The sequence below is a fragment of the Mesocricetus auratus genome, unplaced genomic scaffold (assembly GCF_017639785.1).
Source record: "Mesocricetus auratus isolate SY011 unplaced genomic scaffold, BCM_Maur_2.0 Super-Scaffold_100033, whole genome shotgun sequence".
NCBI classification, from domain to species: Eukaryota; Metazoa; Chordata; class Mammalia; order Rodentia; family Cricetidae; genus Mesocricetus; species Mesocricetus auratus.
The window spans coordinates 9,984,751-10,005,300 of record NW_024429213.1 but is presented as its reverse complement, the minus strand read 5'-3'; the positions used below and the strand labels follow the sequence as shown (position 1 = coordinate 10,005,300).

At 45.9% G+C, this 20,550-nt stretch overlaps 1 long non-coding RNA gene across 1 annotated transcript in view; it reads right to left on the bottom strand.

Moving 5' to 3' along the window:
• Positions 1–3,808: 3,808 nt before the first annotated feature.
• Positions 3,809–20,550, bottom strand: part of LOC110342831 — a 72,791-nt gene continuing 56,049 nt past the window's right edge. Inside the window, exon 3 of the long non-coding RNA XR_002384994.2 lies at positions 3,809–4,732. This is a non-coding gene — a long non-coding RNA (uncharacterized LOC110342831). The remainder of the gene's footprint in view (positions 4,733–20,550) is intronic.

Sequence of the window (20,550 nt, the reverse complement as noted above, 5' to 3'; positions counted from 1 at the left end):
GTTTCTGCCACCAGGCTATATGTTCAGAGGAGAAAGCCACAGGGGCCAAGGCATGGGATGGGGGATGGGATGGATAAACGGATTCGTTTCTGCAGCCCTGTAGAGGTTGATGGCTGAGGGCTTCACTGGTGCTTCTTTGGTGCAAGCAAGAGAAAGGCTCTGGGTTACATTCAGGGTTCTGTCAGCTATCGACAACATGAGGCACAATAACTCATATTTATACACTCCAGCCACATTCCACATTCAACAGAGCTTTGATAAAAACGAGAAAACACTCTCCCATCCATAACCACCAATCAGCTGTCATTTTTCTTTTCAAAATACAAGGACTCCTTAGTGAGATATGCAGTCGGATGAAAGTTATTAGTTAGCACCTTTAAAAGGCGAGCTATTGTGGAATGAAGAGAGGCTCAAAATGCAACACATTTCTAAGGTGCATGGTGGGGAGTCCCAAGATTTTGGGCAACAAGCATTTATTGAGTTCCTATTATGTAAGAATCTCAGTGCTGTGGGCTGAGGAAAAAGGGCCAACACCCTGGTCACTGGGGATCTGGATATGGACAGGCAAATACCTACAAAAAGTTGGGGAATTAGAGAGTAACACCAGCTGTGTTCCAAGCCAGGTGTTGGGATGAGAGGAACCCACAGGTTTCCCCGAGAATCTGTTCATCACATATCGGGAGCGATCATTGTTATTTAGAACCCCTTGTAAATATTGCCAGCCTTTTTAAAGAATAGTCCATCCCCTCCCCAGTTTCCTAATGAATAGAACTTGGGATCACAGGAATAGCTGATAGCAAAAAAAGGAAATATTCCACAATTAGATCACTTCATCCCTCCCCTTAACCTTGCCAACACCTGTTAGCTGCTCAACTCCAGTGACCTGGTTGCTAGGCAACGACCCCTCCCTCATTGTCCTGCATTCTTCCGCCCCATCTCCCTACCTCATTTCCCCTATATAAGTCTGTACAAAATTCTCATGAAACACAGCTTGATCAGCCATGTTGTCTTGCTGTCCATGTCTCTTGTCTCCTGTCCCCTCATTCCAGGTTTCTCTGGGCAAGACTGTCGTTGTGCCCTGCTGGCCAGGGTAATCATAGATGAAGAGTATGTCAGAGTGAGCCAAACATTGCTAATGGCCCCCAACACCTGCCCTCCCTTCTTCCCAATGTTTAGCTGGACAAAAGGGCACAGTGACTGAAACTACATTTCTCAGGTCCTTTGCAGTTATGTGTAACCATATGACTAAGTGTGCTAACCAGTGACAGTAAAGTGTTTTGTGTGACTTCCAGGAACTATTCTTAATTAGAACCAAGCCTCTTTTCATCCTTGCCTCCTTCAGGCTGGTTGGTGGATGACAGAGGTAATGGCTGGAGCTTGAGCAGCCATTCTGGACTGTGGTATGAAGCTATTGCACTGAAGATGGTGGAACAAAACAATGGAAGTAGCCTTTGTTCTGGAACAACTTAGTGGACCAGCTTGAAGAGCTGTGTGACCCCTGCTTCATGCTCGGAGAAATAGACTTCTGCTTCATTGCTAGTTTGGATTTTCTGCCAGTCACAACCAAACCTAAGCTCACAGGTCAAAACCCTTCGGGAGCCCCCATTCTCAAACTAGCTCTTTTGTATTCTAGAGTGCAGAGCTCAAAGGAATAGAAGACTTTCTGTCCCAGCTGTGGCTAGTGACATCAACAGGTGTCTTTTGGCTTTTGGCTTCTTGAGGATCTCACCCTAAGCTCATGTTTCTCAATGAAGACAATGTAGATGGCCAATTGAAACACTGAATTGAGGGGGCAGGGATGGTGAGGGGGGTCTTGCAGCTACCTCCGCCAGACTCAGTCCATACTGGGGGAGTAACCCCTGGTTCAGGGATCCCTGTGCTAGGTCAGGGCCACTACCAGGCTTGCTTGGCAGCTCTGCTTCCACTTGTGCCTATACCAGCTTCCTTCTCCAGGGCCTCTCTCAGTTCCTGGGACCTCTCAGAATCTACCTGTCATACTGAGGAGGCCCAGCCTGCCGTATGCCCACTTTTCATCTGGCCTCTGTTCCAGCTGTTCAGGCTCTTCCTTCCCTTTCCATCTCTTCACACCAACACTGAGTGTGCAATTGGCACCTAATGCAATTAGCACAAAATATGAGCTTTTCTGTGATGCTAATGGAGTCCTCTCTGTGAAGTGGGGGGAGGGGTTTCCAAGTGGTCCATGGGAAGCAACTCAGGTAAAATGGGCCCTGAGTGGAAAACCAGGAAACCTGGCTTCCCAGACCACTTTTGCTCTCAGAATGCTGTATGGCCTCTTGTCAACTATTCGACTTCTCTGTGCTTCAAAGGCTGCAAGTAGAAGACAGAACTTACTTGGACTTGAGGACCTGCTCACAGCTAATGCTGTGTTGGTAACAGGTTCATGGGTCAAACATAGCTTCTTGTCCATTTTTGTAAACAGAGTTTTCTGTAGTGAAGCCACACCTGAGTGTTTGATTCTGGCTGCTGCCAGGCTACTATGGCAGCAGAGTCAAGGAGCTATGACAGAACCTGATAACCTATGAAACCCACCCTTTTTGCTTGCTGACCACTCTGCCAAAAAAGCTGGCTGAGCTCTGTCAAGGAGCCATGATAACTCTTGCTTCAAAACATAGGACCTCACCAGGTGGATGTCACATGCTTGGAATCTCAACGCTCCAAGCATGTGGATGTCAGGCAGGAGAATCTCAAGTTTTGGTACAGACTGGGCTACATAGTAAATACAAGACCAACCTGAGCTACATAGCAAGTGCAACTCTGTCTCAAAAAATAAATAAATAAAACAAATAAACAAAAGGAGGGGTGATGGGGGATGTCTTTCTGTATATATTTTCTCTTATTGGTTGGGGAATAAAACACTGGTCAATAGAGGCAGGAAGATAGATAGGACTAGGAGGCAAGAATTCTGGTAAAGGTAGGCAGAGAGACCCCACCAGAAGGAGACGCCATGTACAGACTGTGAAGACAGGATGTGCCAGGCATTCTCTGATAAGATGAGGCCTTGTAGAAATACATACTTTAGTAATTATGGGCTAATAATTAAGAGAGAGGTAGCCAATAAGAAGTCCTAGCCATTGGCCAATAATTTATAATTAATATAGCATCTGTGTGCTTATTTGGGGCTGAAGGGTGGCGGGACCTGGTGGGACAAGGAACTCCAGCAACGGGGGGGGGGGGGGGGGGCATCCAGATGGCTCAGCAGGTAAAAGCACTGACTAGACAAACCTGACAAGCTGAGTTCGGTCCCTGGAACCCACAGTGGAAGATGACAACTGCCTCCCAAAAGCTGTCTTCTGACCTCCCCAAGGCCCTGGGGCCATGACATGTATACACACACACACACACACACACACACACACACACAAACACACACACACACACAACCTCTTAGGTACAGAGCCAGCTCCACTACTGGCCTAGTAACCAATGGGGTTGGGCCAGCAATGTAGCTCAGTGGGTAAAAGCATTTGTTTCAAAAGCCTGAGAATGTGACTTCCATCCCCAGATCCTATGGTGGAAGGAGAGAACTGATTGACTTCTTTGTGCACAATAATAAATAACAACTAAATTTAAAACAAACAAAAACTTAGGAGGGTAGTCTGTGCATTCATTCAACAAATACTTAATAGATGCAAAGCTTCCATGGAGACACTGGAGGCTCTGCTGTAAACCACGCCAGCCTCTTTTCACCCAGAATGAAGAAGACAGGAACATTAATAAATACATGTGGGTGGGTGAATGCTGCATAGAAAATTAAAGTAGATCATGAGACAAAGAAAGGGCGGTGACGTGCGGCTCAGACTTTAATTTAATGGACTCTATTAAAAAAAGTACAGAGACAGCAGCAAGTGCAAAATTCCTGAGGCAGGAATTGAGCAGCTCTGTTGTCAGGCACATAAGAAAGCCAACAGGGTTATGGTGGAGATAGGAGGTGAAGTCAGCATCATCATGGGGGTTGGATCCCGGGGCATTGGAAAGATTCTAGCCTTGACTAAAAGGAAAAAAGCACTGGGAATATACAAACCATATGACCCAGCTATGCCTCTCCCGGGTATTTACCTGAACATGAACACACCACAGGCACACTTGTACATCAGTGCTGAGTGCGGCATTAATCACCACAGGTATGTTATAGAAGCAACCTGGGTATTGCATGGCTTTTTCCCCCTTATTTTGTGAGCCCTAGATTTTATATAGATAAAATCATGAATGTATGTATGATATGAAAATAGAAATGAAACTGTCTGGGGGGACAAAGAAGACTAAGAGGAGCAGAGAAAATAAGGGGTATTCGGGGAATATGCTCAATATACAGTATATACGTGTATGAAAATGGCTTTATGTAACCCAGTATCGTGTGTAATGAATATATACCAATGAAAATGAAAAATAAATATTTTTAAAGGATTCTAGCCTTGACTCTGAGAACACTTCATTATCACAGGAGAGCTGTGTGCAGAGAAAGAATATTTGGTGTCAGTTTTGGCTTCAGGAGCAAAGACTGTGGAGGCTGGGCAGGCAGCAGGAGCCAGATGAAGGGTGATGGTGGCTCAGAGCATCGAAGTGGCCACAGGAGGAGAATGGTGGATGTTCTTTCCAGTAAGATCCAACAGCAAGGTGCTTGTTTCAGAAACAGGGAGGAGAGTGGCAGTCTGGCCCCATCCCTGCCTGTCCCCAAGCAGAGTAGCTTGTCCTAATGTTGCCTTCTTGATGCCTAGAATAGAAGGTATTTACTATCAGCTGTTTCTGTCAGAAATAATTGACATGAGCACCAGTGGTAAGGGAAAGATCTTCTCACCAAAGTAGAGTCAGCATCTGGATACCACAGCAACAATACCCCTAGGAGGCACTGTGTGACCAAAGCTCCAGGGTCCCTTTGAAGGGACACAGGCAGACAGTGTGCTCCTCAAACCTAAAGCATCAGGTCCTTCCTTGTGGGGAGCCGCCCCCACATTCTCCGTTACAAGATGGCGCTGACACCCGTTGTCAGTTGGAGTAAACAACCTTGGTGCACACGTGCCTGCTACTTTTCCATCCCTTACTCTCTGCCTCTCCCGTGGCGTCATATGGGCTGACGAGCAGGAGCCAGTCAGGAGATGACACGTCCGAGGCGGGGACTGCTGAGCTATATAAGGGTTGGGCTTTTTGCTCCCCGGGTCTGTAAGCTTATGCTCTCCCTCTCAAGACGCATTAAAGCTGTTCTGCAGAAGGATCCTAAGTGTGCAGCGTCGTTCTTGCTGGCGAGACGGTAGCGCGGGACATCTGGTGCCGAAACCCACACTTCCTCTGCTTGGAGCCCTCTCAGATGCCTTGAGTTAAAGGTCAGCTAGAGCTACTTTCTTTATACCCTGGGCTGACCCCAGGAACTCGGAGAAGCTGTAGAATAAAGTAGAAATTACACTAAGGGACATTTAATGGTACTTCAGGCAGCTCCTGGAAGACTTCAGTGCCAACCATGCAAGCAGCTGTAAACAGAGGTTTTCTGTCCCACCAATCAGCTCAGTCCTGCCAGTAGGCTCCCCAAATAACCACAAAGAAACTTATTATTAATGATAAATGCTCAGCAGATAGCTTAGGCTTGTTACCAACTAGCTCTTTCAAGTTAAATTGACACATAATTCTTATCTATGCTCTGCCACGTGGCAGTATCCTTTTCCAGAATGGTATATTCATCTCCTGCTTTCTCTGCTTCTGGCTGGCAACTATGCCCTCCTTCTTCCCCATGTTCTCTTTGTGTCTGCAAGTCCCACCTAAAATGTGCCTGCCCAGCTATTGGCCATTCAGCCCTTTACTAGACCAATGAGAGCAACAAAAATTCACAGTGTACAAAAAGATTGTTCCACGGCAAGCAACCTGTTCTTGAAGGTCAGCATGAGGATGCATCCATTATCTGAGCCTTCAGATAGCTCCATTCCAGTTCCAGATCTGGCCAAGGCCCACTAGGACCTGCCTCCAGAGCCCTTCTCCAGTTCCTATCCATGAGACCATGAGCAAAATGAAGCCTTAAAGTTTGACCACAGGTTGTTATGCAGCCAGCAATAGTAATGGAAATGTAGATGAACAACTGGGTATGGTTATAGGTGTCTGTGGTTCCAATATTCAGGAAGCTGAAGCGGGAGGATTGAGAGTTCAAAGCCAGCCTGGGCTACAGAGTGAGTTAAAGCCAGCCTGGGATATAGAAAAACTCTTCTCAAAAAAAAGAAAAGAAGAGACGAGGAGAGGGGCCAGAAGGGGAGATGATAGAGGAAAAGGAGAGAGGAGAGAAAAAAAAGAAGAGAGAAGAAAGAGTATAGGGAAGGGTAGGGAGGAAGGGAGGTGGGAAAGGGGAAGGGATGGAGAGAGAAGGAGAGAAGATGGGAGGGGAGGAGAAGAGAGAGGAAGGGAGGGAATGGAGGAGAGGAGAGGGGAGGGGATTGAAAGTGAAAGGGAGGGGAGTGAAGGAGAGGGGAAGACAGGGCAGGGGAGGGGAAGGGGGAGAAAAGGCACTTATTGTTGCAGAAGGGCTTTGGTAGACTAGACCTGGTGGTCCCCTGATTCCCACTTACACACAGACAGGCAACTGTCACAAGAACAGACTAAAGCCATCATTAAGCTCTTCCCTCCTCCAGAACACCCCAATGGATCACCTGAAGATGGGGCCTTGAGTAACAAGCAACTGCCCCTGAGTTAGGGTCTCTTTCTTGCTCCTCTATGCAGATGACAACACAGGGGTTGGAGATCACCACCATGGACTGAACAGCATATGATACCAAGCAGAGAGTGGGGGGCCCCCGAGTCCAATGAGGGAGAGATTTATGGTTCTCACTCCCCATCTGCAAAGCAAAACAAAAATAGCTGAAAAGCCGGTTTTCTGCTTTAGCGCCTCTGTGAATAAGCGTATAAATTTCGGTGACATTTCTGGAGGCTTGCTGAAGGGGAAAAAAGCCATCCCCAGGATGCGGCCAGCAGCAGCGACAGCATATGGTTTGCTGAGAGCGGAGGCAGAGAGCCTGTGAGTGCTGGAAAAGGTGACTTTGCTGGGAAATTCAGACACAAGGCACAGTGGCCATCAACCCCCTTCCTCTTTTTTTTTAAAAAAACTTTTTCCATTTTTCATAGAAGAGGGAGGAGGAGGAGAAAAAGAGAGAAGGAGAGGAAAGAGGAAAAAGAACAAGATGATGATGATGATGACTACAACGATGACAATCTACTACAAAACAGCCACTAACTCCCATCAGTCCCAAGCAATGAGCAGCTGTATTGGGTCCCTGGAAAGTATGAAGAAAGTCTTTAGGATTTCATCTGCCTTGGGACACCGGATCTTGGCCTCAGGCACAGGAAAAGGGCATTCTGGTAGCCAGCTCATAGAAAGAATTTAGAAAGAAGCCCTAGGGTTGAGGAAAGAGCTGGATAAATGGAGAACCGGATGGGGGACCACCTTTCCAATCTCTCTGGATCCTCATCTCCAGTAAGAATTCACGTGGGAAGTGGGGAAGACACATCTCCTGTCATTTGGCAGGAACCAGAGCTGGTGTTATAACCATATCAGCCTGGCCCACAGAGCATGCCACACCTCCAACTAGAGGGTAGAAACAAGGAAAGCTGTGTGCAGCTTCTGGGAGTGAAGACCAGTTTACATATGTCACACTTAAATTGGATGCTTATCCAGGAGGGTGGGGTGTACCTGCCATTCCAGCACTTGCCGGAAAGGCCAGCCTGGGCTACATAGGAAGACCCTGTCTCAGTCAAATAAGTGAGTGAATGAATCAACAAACAAATGAAGGTGAGGGTGTAATGATCTCAGTAGACCCAAGATAAATGATAAATGGGTGTTCACTGGGGAACACTTACACAGAAAGATATAAAGAGCCATGGGAGAGCCTCTCTGCCCTTCCTACCAAATTAGCTGACCCAAGAGAAAGACAGCACAGAAGGAAGATGTGCCCAAAGGGGTGTGTGGTCACCGTTACAGGTTCACCATCAAGAACGCTACAAATACATTACCTTACATCTTAAACCAAAGAAGAACTTCAATGATGTCTTTTTTTAATTGATCTTGTTTGGATTTTTTAATTTAATCTTATGTGCATGGATGTTTGTCTGCATGTATGTCCTGTGTGTGTGTGTGTGTGTGTGTGTGTGTGTGTGTGTGTGTGTGTGTGTGTGTGTATTGCCAACAGAGGTCTGAAGGGGGCATTGGACCCCTGGAACTGGAATTACAAACAGTTGTGAACAATTATGTGGCTGTTAGGTACCAAATCCAGGCCCTCTGTAAAAGCAGCATGTGTTTGTAATTGCTGAGCAATTTCTCCAGCCTCAATTAGTCTTTGCTGATGTACATTTACACATTGCTTTCAATCTATCACTTACTCTTTAGGATAAATGAATGTATTTGAAACTAAACGGTTCAGGAGAAGAAGACACTAACTGGGCTGGGGGGAGGAGAAACAGTGAAAGATGATCAGAATGGTTCAGAAAAGGGCTGTAGAGAGAGAAAATTGTCCCCAAGCCAAAGAACCTTCTTTGGTCTCACTCTGCAGCCAGGACCCAAGCTGCTGCAGGGCTGAAAAGATGAAGACAGAAACACAGGAAAAAGAAGTACTGCTCCCTCATGTACCCTTGCCCTCAGGGAGCAGCAACTGTGTGTAGGAGAGCACACCCAATCCTATCCTGCATCCTGACCTGCACACAATGTCTTGGATGTTTCTAGAACAAAGCCAGGAGGTTTGCAGAGCGATGCACAAACTTCTTCCTAGGCTTGGGAAGCTCATCACAACTTGTTTGCACCTACTATGCCAGTAGTAGCCACTTTCCTTGTGTTTTGATTTATCCACACACCCTGCTGTGTTGAACACTCTCCCAGCCCCCACTCTCCTGGCTCATGACACCAGGGTTTCTGGGGTTATCCTTCCCACTTCAACTTCTACACCCATAGCAAATTACACTTCCACTAAGACATCTTCCAAGATCCTTCCATAGAATTCCTGCATCCTCTCTCACCTTGTCTTAGCAAACTGTTGGAAGCTGTTACACTTTGCTTGAAGTCAGTTTTGGTCCCTCCTTCCCAAAGCATGGTGTAAGATAAGGATTGGGGAACTGGTTGCTAACTCATAAGGCAAATTCAGGAATCTCAGTGAGGAGCTGGGGTGAGTGAAACTTAACTGGAAGGAAAGCAGATAACCAGAGGAAACACATGTACATCCCCACCTCCACACTCCCCACAGCCCCCACACCCTTTACCAGGCTTTTAGAGCTCAGCTCCTGGGAGAACCCTGAAGGATACGTGTGGTCCCCAGACTCAGGGTTGGCTGTAGGGCAAAGCAGCCTTCCTGGACCATGACTCTGGGGCACTAGCTATCTGGAATTTCTGCTTGTTCCAGTATTGGCCCAGACAAGCTGCCCTGATGCCTACTGAGCCTTCAGGCAGTGGGGCTGAGAGCCACAGCACTTGAAATGGTAAGCAGACATTGTGCTAGAGTCAACCACCACAGCTGCCCAGGAAGACCGGTAGGCCAAGGAGAAGCCAGCACCTGTCGTATGGATTTGTGGTGCCCAGTGGGCCCCCACTTGCCCACCATTTTGTTTGTGGCATTCCCCAAGGTCAACTGTGCTCTGAAAATATGAAAGAGGGAGTTTCAGAAAACATTTCCTAACTTTTAAATAGGTTGCCATTCTTTGACTTACTATAAAACAAGCACCTATGCTGAGAGCTAGCAGCCCCAACTACTAAGTTAATAATGAGGGGGTAGTGTATACAGTATGGATCCATCAGATGAAGAGGGACAATTACTGTCTCAGGCAGAATGGAGCAGGATGGCATGAGACTTATCATACTGGTCACAACAGCTCAACAGTGGACACATGCTATGTACCTGCTGCTATGGTGTTCACCTTGTCTCATCACAGAGGTACTGTATGACTCACATTAGCTTGAGAGAAGGGTGAGTAAGAGATTGTGTGAGTGAGAGACATTGCATTCGTTGTTAGTATTTCATTGTACTGCTTGAATTCCACTTTTTGTCATTGCTATTAACCTCTTAATGTGCCCCATTTATATGTTAAACTTTATCACAGTCTATATAGGAGCTAGCACTACACAGAACTTTGAGCATCCACCAGAAGTCTTGCAAAGTATTTCCCATAGAGGATGGACAACTGTAATGACTTAGATACAGGTTTCACTTGTGCAGTGTGTTAGATGTCCATCATTGTGACAAATGCCAAGAGAAAGGAGTTTGATGAAGACTTTCCTTTGGCTCATGGTTTCAGAGGTTTTGGTCTATACTGGATGGCCTAAGTGAAGAAATACCTCATGGAAGAAAGGCATGGGGAATCACCTCACTGGGAGCCAGGAAGCAAAGAGGGACAATAGGAGGGGCCCAGAGCCAAGATGCAGTCTTTGAAGGTCGCCTGTCTGCCACTTTCTCCAGCTCGGCCCCACCTTCACTTTCCTACAGTAGCCTCCCAATTTTCTAAGTTTAGAATTCAACAATGGATTAGTCAGAGCCCTGAGATCTGATTGTCTCAGGAAAAGCTCTCACAGTCACACCCAGAGGTAAGACTGACTAATCTCCTGGGTGTCTTTCAATCAAACCAAACTGACGAGCAAGATTAATCATCCCAGCTGACAGTCTAAGAACCTTGTGGCCAAGAATTCTACCATCCCCCTCTTTGTCTTCTTCCTTAGCTTTCACGATGAAGAGTGCCTTCTGAAGGAAAGCAGGACGATTGTGGCCACAGGGCTTTATCCAGCACCCAGTCCAGTGCTGAGATGGGAGTGAGGCAGAGGTTAACATGGCAGAGATTCCCATGCCCCAACTCAGCAGCAGCTCACAGAGAAGTGGCTAGATGCTTTAGACTCTCCATGTGAAAGGCCCAAAAGGTTCTATCAGTCCCCGAATCTTCAGAGGCAATGGTTCTGACTATAATCAGGAAGCCCTTGCCTCCCATTGGCTCAGTTCTGATCCATCTGTGGAGACAGCAAGAGAAAGAGAATGCCAGAAAGTAACCACAGGTGTTGAAGCAGGCAACTGAATGTGGTAAATGCAGGGTGGACTGCTGCAGCAACTTTTTCTGCCATCAAGTCAGGGGCTGAGGCCAGCTTTTGCAAGACTCCAACCATGTTCCTTCCAGGCTGGATTCTGCCTGGCTCCCTCTTCTCCACTTGCCCTAGAGCCATGGGCTAAATGATGATCCTCAAGCTGTGTGTGTGTGTGTGTGTGTGTGTGTGTGTGTGTGTGTGTGTGTGTATGTGTTAGAGATAAATACCTTTACAGGTATGTTGAGTTATGGATACCCAGACAAGGCCATCCTGCATTGTTCAAGTAAATCCAACGCCATTCTGACTACTCCCTCTCTCCTCAGGTCAGCTTAATATCCCCTTCCCCTCCCCAGACTTAGGTTTTTCCAAGGGATTTATCACCTTCTAGCACATTAAAAAGAGCCAAAGTTTGTATATGTATGTGTGTCTGCATGTGCGCATACATGCATGTTTGTGTGTATATAGGTACATAGGTGTGTGCAGGTACATGCACATGCATACGTAGATGTGGACTAGAGAACAACCTCTGGTGGAATTCCTCAGTTGCCATCCATCTTGTTTTCTAAGATAAGTTCTCACATGGGCCTGAAATTCACTGAGTAGCCTAGGATAGATGGCGTGTCAGCCCTGGGAATCTGCCTGCCTCCTCCCTAGCCTTGGGATTCAAATACATGGTGGCAACAGCATGTGGTGGGGGAAGGTTTGTCTGGAGAACAAAGTCAAGTCCTCCTGTTTATGAGGCCAGCACTCTGCCAACTGACCTCCCTCTGGTCCCTGGCTGAGTTTTTTTTCTTCACTATTTGTAGTCTCCACTGGAAGTTGAGGTCTATGAAAATAAGCTCCAGAAATATTTTTAACATTTTTGTACACCATTATTTCTCAACACACAGAATGGAAGCTGTTTTGGGGTTTCTATTACTGTGAAGAGACACCATGACCATGATAACTTTTATAAAGAAAAACATTTAATGAGGCTGACTTACAGTTTCAGAAGTTTAGTTCATTACTGTCCTGGTGAGAAGCATGGCTATATACAAGCAGACATGATGCTGAAGAAGGAGCTGAGAGTTCTGCATCTTAGTCTGTAAGCAACAAGAAGTGACACTGGGCTTAGCTTGGGCAAAGGAGACTTTCAAAGCCCACTTTCACAGTGACACACTTCCTCCAACAAGGCCACACCTACTCCAACAAGATCACACCTCCTAAGAGTGCCACTCTCTATGAAGGCCATTTTCTTTCAGACCATGACAGAGACAAACTCACAGTAGGTCTCTGCTACCTATTTAGTTGATCAGGGGATGATCTGAGCACAGAACGCATTCTACAGTGGTAGATACATGTCTGCCTCCTTGTACCAACTGTATCTCTTTTGATCCTCGAAATACCTCAGGGAGATGACAGTATTGCTTCATCCCAGAGGAGGAGGTTCAAAGAGGGGAAATAATTTGTCTGAGGTTACAGAGAGGTAGAAGTCAGATTCAAACTCAGAACTGTGTGATTGCAAGTCACATCTCTTCTCCATTATGCATCCATAAGAGGAGGTGTTGGTTCTGAAGTTGGTAAGAACACTGGAACCAATGCCAGGTACAATGAAGGATTAGTTACAAATCATCTAATATGGGATTCACACTCAAGATTGGAAGGTTGGAAACTATACCCCGTGTATGGGATTAAAATTAGGAAGGCATGTCCCTGTTGACTGATATGTCCCTAAATCATCATCCCCAATATAGTCAACAAACATTTGATCACTTGTAGGACATGCTGCCTACTGGTGCCAGGAGGGGATCCTGCCCCTTGGTAGAAAGTTCTGATCTCACCTATGGCCTCTTATCTTTTAAAAGTACTATTCCTCTGGGTACAGAAGTATACTCAGCCCATTCTGTAGGCAACCAGGAAGCTCCAGAGATGATACAACAGGAACCATATTCAGCCAAAGGTGAGGGGGAGGACAGGAGGGCAGGAATCGCTACATACTTATCCCAGCTTCCCAATGCCATCTAAGGGCAGTTGAGGCCTGCATTTCTCAGTGCTTTCCAGAAGGTTCTCAGAAGATCTGCGCCATACTTACTCACTGCTTACATGGTTTATGGCTTTTCCCCCTTTTCCTGTCTCACTTCTGCATTCACTTACTGAGCTTCTGGGACCTCTTTTCGCATAAACACCTTGTACACACATCTTTGAGAGAAGGCAAAATAGGGCATTGGCCATAAGGATCCCAGAATCCCAACCATGGAAGGATCTGGAAAGGCAGCTTCCCCTGTAATGTGATATTCTCTCTTACAGTGCTGCTGATCAGCAGCACTCATACCAGGGTATTGCCAGGGGGGGTGACTGTGGTGACTTGAAAGAAAATGTCCCCCGAAGAGAGTGGCACTATTAGGAGGTGTAGCCTTGCTAGAGTAGGTGTGGTCTTGCTGGAGGAAGTGTTTCATTATGGAAGTGGACTTTGAGGTTTCATATATGTTCAAGCCACTCCCAGTGAGATAGATCACTTCCTGTTGCCTGCCAAGCAAGATGTAGAACTCTCAGCTCCTTCTCCAGTACCACATCTGTTTGCACACTGCCATACTCCCCATCATGATGACAATGAACTGAACCTCAACTGTAAGTGAGCCACCCTAACTAAATGTTTCCCTTTACAAGAGTTGCTAGTCATAGTATCTCTTCACAGCCATAGAAACCCTAACTAGGACCGTGACCTACCACTACATCATTTCTAAAAACATCTTCCAGCTCTGACAAGCCAAGCAAGAAAGTCAGGCTCTCATTGCTCTCGTGATTTACCCTACAGAAATCACTCTATAGGCTGGATCATTCTTTTATCCCATGAATTCTCAAGCGTTCAATGGGGTGTGAGGTTCAGTATCACCAGCCACATAAACTAGAATTTAAGGAGGGGAGTCTGACCCGATCACCGAAATGTGGCCCAATCCTGCTGTCTCTGAAGCCACCTAAAAGGACATGGCACAGGGTCTGAAAGATACATCCGTGAGATTTTTTTACAGATTCTATCTGTTTTATAAATTGGATGTATATGTATTTGTGCCCATGATTGCTGTCTTCTCAGAGGCCAGCAAAGGGCTCCTAGCATATGCAGCTGGAGTTGCAGACTTGTGAGCCACCTGATGTGAATGCTGGGACCCAAACTCTGGTCCTCTGCAAGAGAACAGTGTTCTAACCACTGAGCAATCTCTCCAGCCTAGCCACTCCGCCAAAGCATTTCCGAGTAACAAAGGCCACCTGGCAACGAGTAAATGACTCCCAAGGTATCTCCCAAAGACCACGCCCAGGGAGCAGAAGCAGAAGCAGCTGTGGAGTAACGGTTTTTAATTCAAGGTTTCGTTATGTTAAAAATGCACCATTTTTTAAAATTTGCTGATGCTAAACCAAAAAGACAGACAAAAGATGGAGAATGAGTCACTACATCCCCCAGCACAGTCCCAAAGAAAACCAATCCCATAAGCAAATTGAGAGACTCCTTCCACTCAGCTGCCTCGAATCGCATTGTCCTCAAGAGTGTGAGGTGACTGTTCAGAAAACCCTGTGGCCAGAGGCAGCCATTGATCCAGCAGTCTGTCGGAGTCCAGCCCCTCTTAACATTCTTGGCTCAGTCTGTGGCCTCTACAGATCTCCTCTGCCAGACAACTGGGAGCCCTGGAACTGCAAGCTGGAAGTCAGGAACTCTCGCACCCCTCCAGTTTTTGCCAAGGCACCAGCGCCAGCTTGGAGATCCATGTCATGGAGGGTCTATTCCAGGATGCTCCAGGCTTTTCCATCTAGCCTGCTCTGGGATCCATGCAGAGACCACCTGGGGAGGCCCCGTTGTCCGTTTCCTCCTTCCCCGGAGAAGAAAAGAGTTCTTGCAGCTTTGCAGCTGCATCCTCCTAAGAGTCCCCAGAGACTTTAAGATAATGTGACCTTCCCATGCCCGGTAGCCTGCGCTGATCCCCAGGAAGAGGCCGGAAATCCCCTCCTGGCCTATGCTTAGCAGCCAGCCAGGTGCCCTCCCAGCACAACCGGGCGACTGAGCTTTCTTCCGGAGCCTTAGTTTCTCCTTCTTGTTTAATTCACAGGGAGCCAGGGACTGCAGGAATGATGTACTAAGATCAAAGGGAGAGGGAAAGGGTTGCCCCAAGGCACATCAGGTCTCTCTGGGAAGGAAATATTTTCTAATCCAGGAAGTAGAAGTCCTGCATTTTAGGCAGTGATAACAGAGACTCAAAGCTATTCTGAGTCTCTGAGGTCTGGGGTGAAAAAACAAGAGAAGTCTGGGTTTTTGTTTTGTTTTGTTCTGTTTTGTTTCCCAGTGCCACCCAATGCTAAAAGGCACAAGCCTCAGGGGGTGAGACCGTGAAGTGAGCATGTTCGCACAAAAGCATTCCATAGAAAACCAGGGTCCTCAAAGACCCCAGCCCTCTTTCTGGGGTTCACTTCTGTCCCAACACCTCTCCAGGCTTTTCCACGCTTCCAAAATCAAAAGAACTCATTCATTCAACAACTGCTCACTGAGCCACTGTCCTGTGCCCGGCAGTGGAATTACAATGAAGAAAAGCACAGATGTAGCCCGTCGCTGCAAGGTGTCCGGTGTGTGGAGCAAAGAGCCCTAAATCGAGCTGGAGTCTATTTTGAAGGGAGATGCTGTGTACCTTTCTGCCATAGGGTGTGAGCTAGTCTTGGGAGTGACAGAAGTTTGACAGATGCAGAGAATGATCCTCAAAAGGAGAAGAGAATGAGGAGCAGAGGAGGGGAGCCGCCCGGAGTCTGTCCCTGCACATCAAGTTCACAGTGACTAACACCAATGAAGCACCACCTCACCTCCACCTGCCTCCCCAGGCACGTTGTGACATTACAGGATGCAATCAGGAAAAAAAAACACCCTGGGAAGCTTCCCAGGACAAACAGCCTAGTTTCCTCCCTCAGATCCGTGGCAAGAGAGGAAGGGGAACAGCTTAGGGAAAACAGTTTCATATGTGTATCCTTATTTGGATGCCAACACAGACAATCCACTTAAAAATAATCCCACTGGGGGCTGGAGAGATGCCTCAGTGATTACGAGAGTGTGCTGCTCTTGCAAAGGACCTGAGCACAGTTCCCAACACCCACAGTCTCCTGTAACTTCAGCTCCTGGGAATCTGACCCCCCTTCTTCCCGCCTCCAAGAGCAACTGCACTTGCAAGCAAACACAGACACACATGGGCACACATACGTTTAAAACGGTGAAATACTATGGCAAATATAAAATACATACATTTAATAAAACATTATTTCTATATACTTAAATATTAAGTATTTTAAAATAAATGACACATCTTTTTAAAATGATAATCATATTGATGAAGCAATACCCACTGGATATCTGCTACTACGTAGGAATTGTTAAATCTTTTTAGAGATAATAATGGAATTTCCGTTTTTTTTTAAGTTACTCATCTTTTAGAGAGAAATGGAACAATATTTGTGGGTGTAATGATGTAGTACTGCAATTTGCTCTGCTTCCTGTGTGGGGAAGAGAGGAGTTGGTGCGGATGCAGATGAAAGCCAGTGACCATGAGTTGACCACTGTGTTGGGAAAAGCCATTTTAAATATGCTTTGCTGTGGTTTAGATAAGGTTCGAATATGCCCCTCAAAGATTTATGTGTTGGAAGTTTGCTCCCAGTGTGCCCCTGGGAGGGGTAGTAGGACTTAAGGGAAGTAATAGGGAAACTGATTTCTGAAGGGATTAATGTAGTTATCATGGTACCCCATACGTTTTCTCAACACTGAGTTGTCATGAAAGGACAAGTTAAGTCCACACTCCGGCTCCCTATCTTATATTGTGATCCCCCTCCCCACATTGTCATGCTATCACCACAAGGCTGACATACAACCCAAGCCAAAGTTATCACAACACCCTTGAACCTCCAAAAAGGACGCTAAGAATAAATCTCTTTGGGCCAGTGAGATGGCTCAGCAGACAAAGGTGTCTATCGCCAAGATTGATGACCTGAGTTTATCCTCGGGACCCACAGCGTAGGAGAATACACACTCCCATGGGTTGTCCTCTGACTTCCACATGAACACTGTGGATTGTCACACACCCTGCCAAATCAAATAAATAAATGTAACGGAAAGTGTGTGTGTAAAATCCAGCTTTTATTATCTTTATAGTAGCAGAAAGTGCAATAATATATGCTTGAAATTTCCATGGAAATATTATGAGCAGGAATAGGTCCACATATTCCAGCACTTAAAGGTGGGTGGTGTGCCGGGACCTGACAAAAGATTGTATGGCATGGCATGGCTAAGAAAGGGGACCAGGCTAAATTATGTACGATCTAGGTGCCTAAAATTCACCCCCTTTGAGTTTCTGAGGTTGTTTATGAGCCTCTGGGAAAAGTGAAGTCCACGCCTGCCCCATGTTTCCCAGCACAAGAGAAGGACAGAAGTGGACACACAGGCCTGTAAGAACAGTCTGAAGCATTGAGGGCACCTTTCCCGAGGGGTCCTGCTCAATGTGCAGACCTTCTTCACTGAGAGGAAAGCAAGGCCAAATAAATCAAGTGTAGTAAAGTCTTAGACAGGACACGAGACTGGCACAAACTGCATTTGTTTCTGTGGCCACCATAACCAGCAAACACAACCTGGGTGGCTTAGAGCAGGGTGAACTGACTCTCCCCCCATGCAGGAGGCTAGACGTCTGAGGTAGGTGTCTGCCAGTATAACCATGACTCCTCAGAAGGCTCTCAAGAGGACTCCTAGCTCATCTTATCCATCTTATCTTGCATTATTTGACTTGGAGACACACCACTCTCAGTCTCTATTGCCCTCTTCACCTGGCTTTGTTTCCTCTGTAAGTTTCCAAGTTTCTCTCTCCTCATAGAAACAGCACCACTGGATGACAGGCCCACCATATCACAATATGATCTACAGACACCCTATTTATAAATGAAACCACAGCCTGAAGTGCCTGAGATTAAGATGATAACGAAGAATGGAACTAGTTATGTTAGGCAGGCACCCCAAAGTAGCAGCTCCCAAACTGTTCTTTGATGAGGCCAGGGACACCAGAAGAAAGCCTTGGTTCCTGTTTCCTTGTTGTCTCTCACCTGCCTGGAAGCTATGTGTAAGGACTTGAGTTAATGTGAAAGGAGGCACCTGAATACCTTGTGACTGGCTCATACCCCACAAACACACAATTCCTCACCTCAGTTGCTGCTTTAAGTCCCATACAAAGCCTCCAGAATAGTTAGCATCTCAATAATATCTTCTCTCTCTCTCTCTCTCTCTCTCTCTCTCTCTCTCTCTCTCTCTCTCTCTGTCTCTCTCTCTGTCTCTCTGTCTCTCTGCCTGTCTGTCTCTGTCTCTCTGTCTCTCTCTCTGTCTCTCTCTGTCTCTCTGTCTGTCTGTTTCTCTCTCTCTCTCTCTCTCTCTCTCTCTCTCTCTCTCTCTCTCTCTCTCTCTCTCTCTGCAAGCTTTCTTGGACTGTCAGACCCCAAATCATGACAGGGAGAATTATTATTAGCTATGAATGCTCATCCTTATCTTATGCTTGTCCCACTAGTTCTTATAATTTATTTAACCTGTGCCTCTTCATCTGTATTTTGCCTCAGGGCTCTTTACCTTTCTTTTATTCTGTATGTCCTACTTTTTTTGCTTCCTCTGTGACTGGCTAGCTGGTGGCTTGCCTGGCTGGCTGACCCTAGGCATCTACCATTCTTTCTCCCTCATTCTCTTCTCTCTTTGTTCTCTCTTTTGAGCCTAGATTTCTCCTCCTATTTATTCTCTCTGCCTGCCAGTCCCACCCAATCCTCTACTGCCTAGCTGTTGGTCATTCAGCTTTTTATTAGACCAATCAGGTGCCTTAGGCAGGCAAAGCAACACATCTTTACATAATTAAACAAGCACAGCATAAAAAATGCAATAAACATTTACACAGTTAATGTAATATTCCACAACATTTTCCCCTTTTTTCTAAATAAAAAGGAAGGGCAATAAGAACAGATATCAAGAATTACATTTATAATATCAAATCCATTTGTACTTGGCAAATTGGGAGAAATTACTATCTATCCTATCTTAATGAGTTCAAAATTTTGTACCTAATGTACCTTCTATCATAACCAAGGTAAACTATAACTAGCTCGTCTTCAACTCAATCAAAGAACCCTGAAGGATATAATATTTCTTGAGTAAACAAGAAGTGCAGAGCTTCCAAAACTATAGAAGTGACATAAACATCTGAGTGCCTGGACAGTCACCCAAAATTCTGCAATATTGGGGCATGCATCTTCAGCCTAAAAGCCTAGATTGTCAGACTTTTCTATGAAGAAGGAATTTTGTCCCACCTTGTCTTGGCAAAGTGAAACAGTAACTTTCCTTTGTGTCCTGCAGAATATCTGGCAGATTTTTTTCTATGGAGCAGGAATTTTGAAGAACTGTCCCACCTTGCTTTGGCAAAGTTCATTAGTCACTTTTCTTTGTGCTTGCCTGTGCAATTTAGATGGTATATTTTCAGCAGTTGAGGGAAGGACAGTTTTTTGCAAAAATGGCTAGCTTATTCACATTGAAACAAATGTCATATAGAGGTCCTTCAATGCCCATTTTTTTATGAGGTAGATTGGTGCTGCCAGGAGCACACATGTCTCACTGTCATGAAAAGCCTTAGGTTATGATGTATATTACATGCCATATTCTGTAGGTCTCTGAAGGACTTGAAGACCACCTATGAAAAGTATATGTTTAGCCTTGAAAACCTACCAAATATGACTAGAAGTTTGGTTATTATAGGTCCTCTTAAAAGAACAGTACTTTTTCTGGGAGGTTTTGTTGTCCTTATTGTTTTTCAACTATCTCATACCCTGTGTGGAAATTCATGCCCCATGTTGGAAGGCCAAATGTAGCAGACTTTCTTAGATCACTACACCCGAAATCATGACACAGAGACTTATTATTAGTTATGAATGCTCAGGCTTGTCCAACTAGCTCTTATAACTTATATTAAACTGTTTCCCTTCATCTGCATTTTGTCTTGGGGTTTTTTTACCTTCCTTTCATTCTGTATGTCTTACTTTTTCTGCTTCTCCTATGTCCGGCTGGCTAGGGGCTGCCCAGCTGCCTGGCTGACTGACCCCAGGCATCTCCCTCTCCTTCTCCTTCATTACCTTCTCTCTTCATTCTCCGTTATCTCCTCTTGAACCTAGATTCCTACGTATTCTTTGCCTGCCAGCCCCACCTATCCCTCTACTTGTTGGGGGAAGTCCTGTGCATTTGTCAATAAAGTACTGTTGAGCCTATAGGGAACCAAGATAGGAGGGACTACGAGTCCAGGAGGATTCTGGGAAGGAGAAACACAGGAGAGTCGAGATGTAACACCATTGGGGTAGGAAGCCCGGAAACCTCTCCGGTAAGAGACATACTTAGATTAACAATTATGGGGTAATTACTTAAGTCAGAGCTAGCCAGTAAGAAATAAGCAAGGCCAACAGCTTCATAATTAATATAGTCTCCTGTGTGTTATTTGGGGACTACA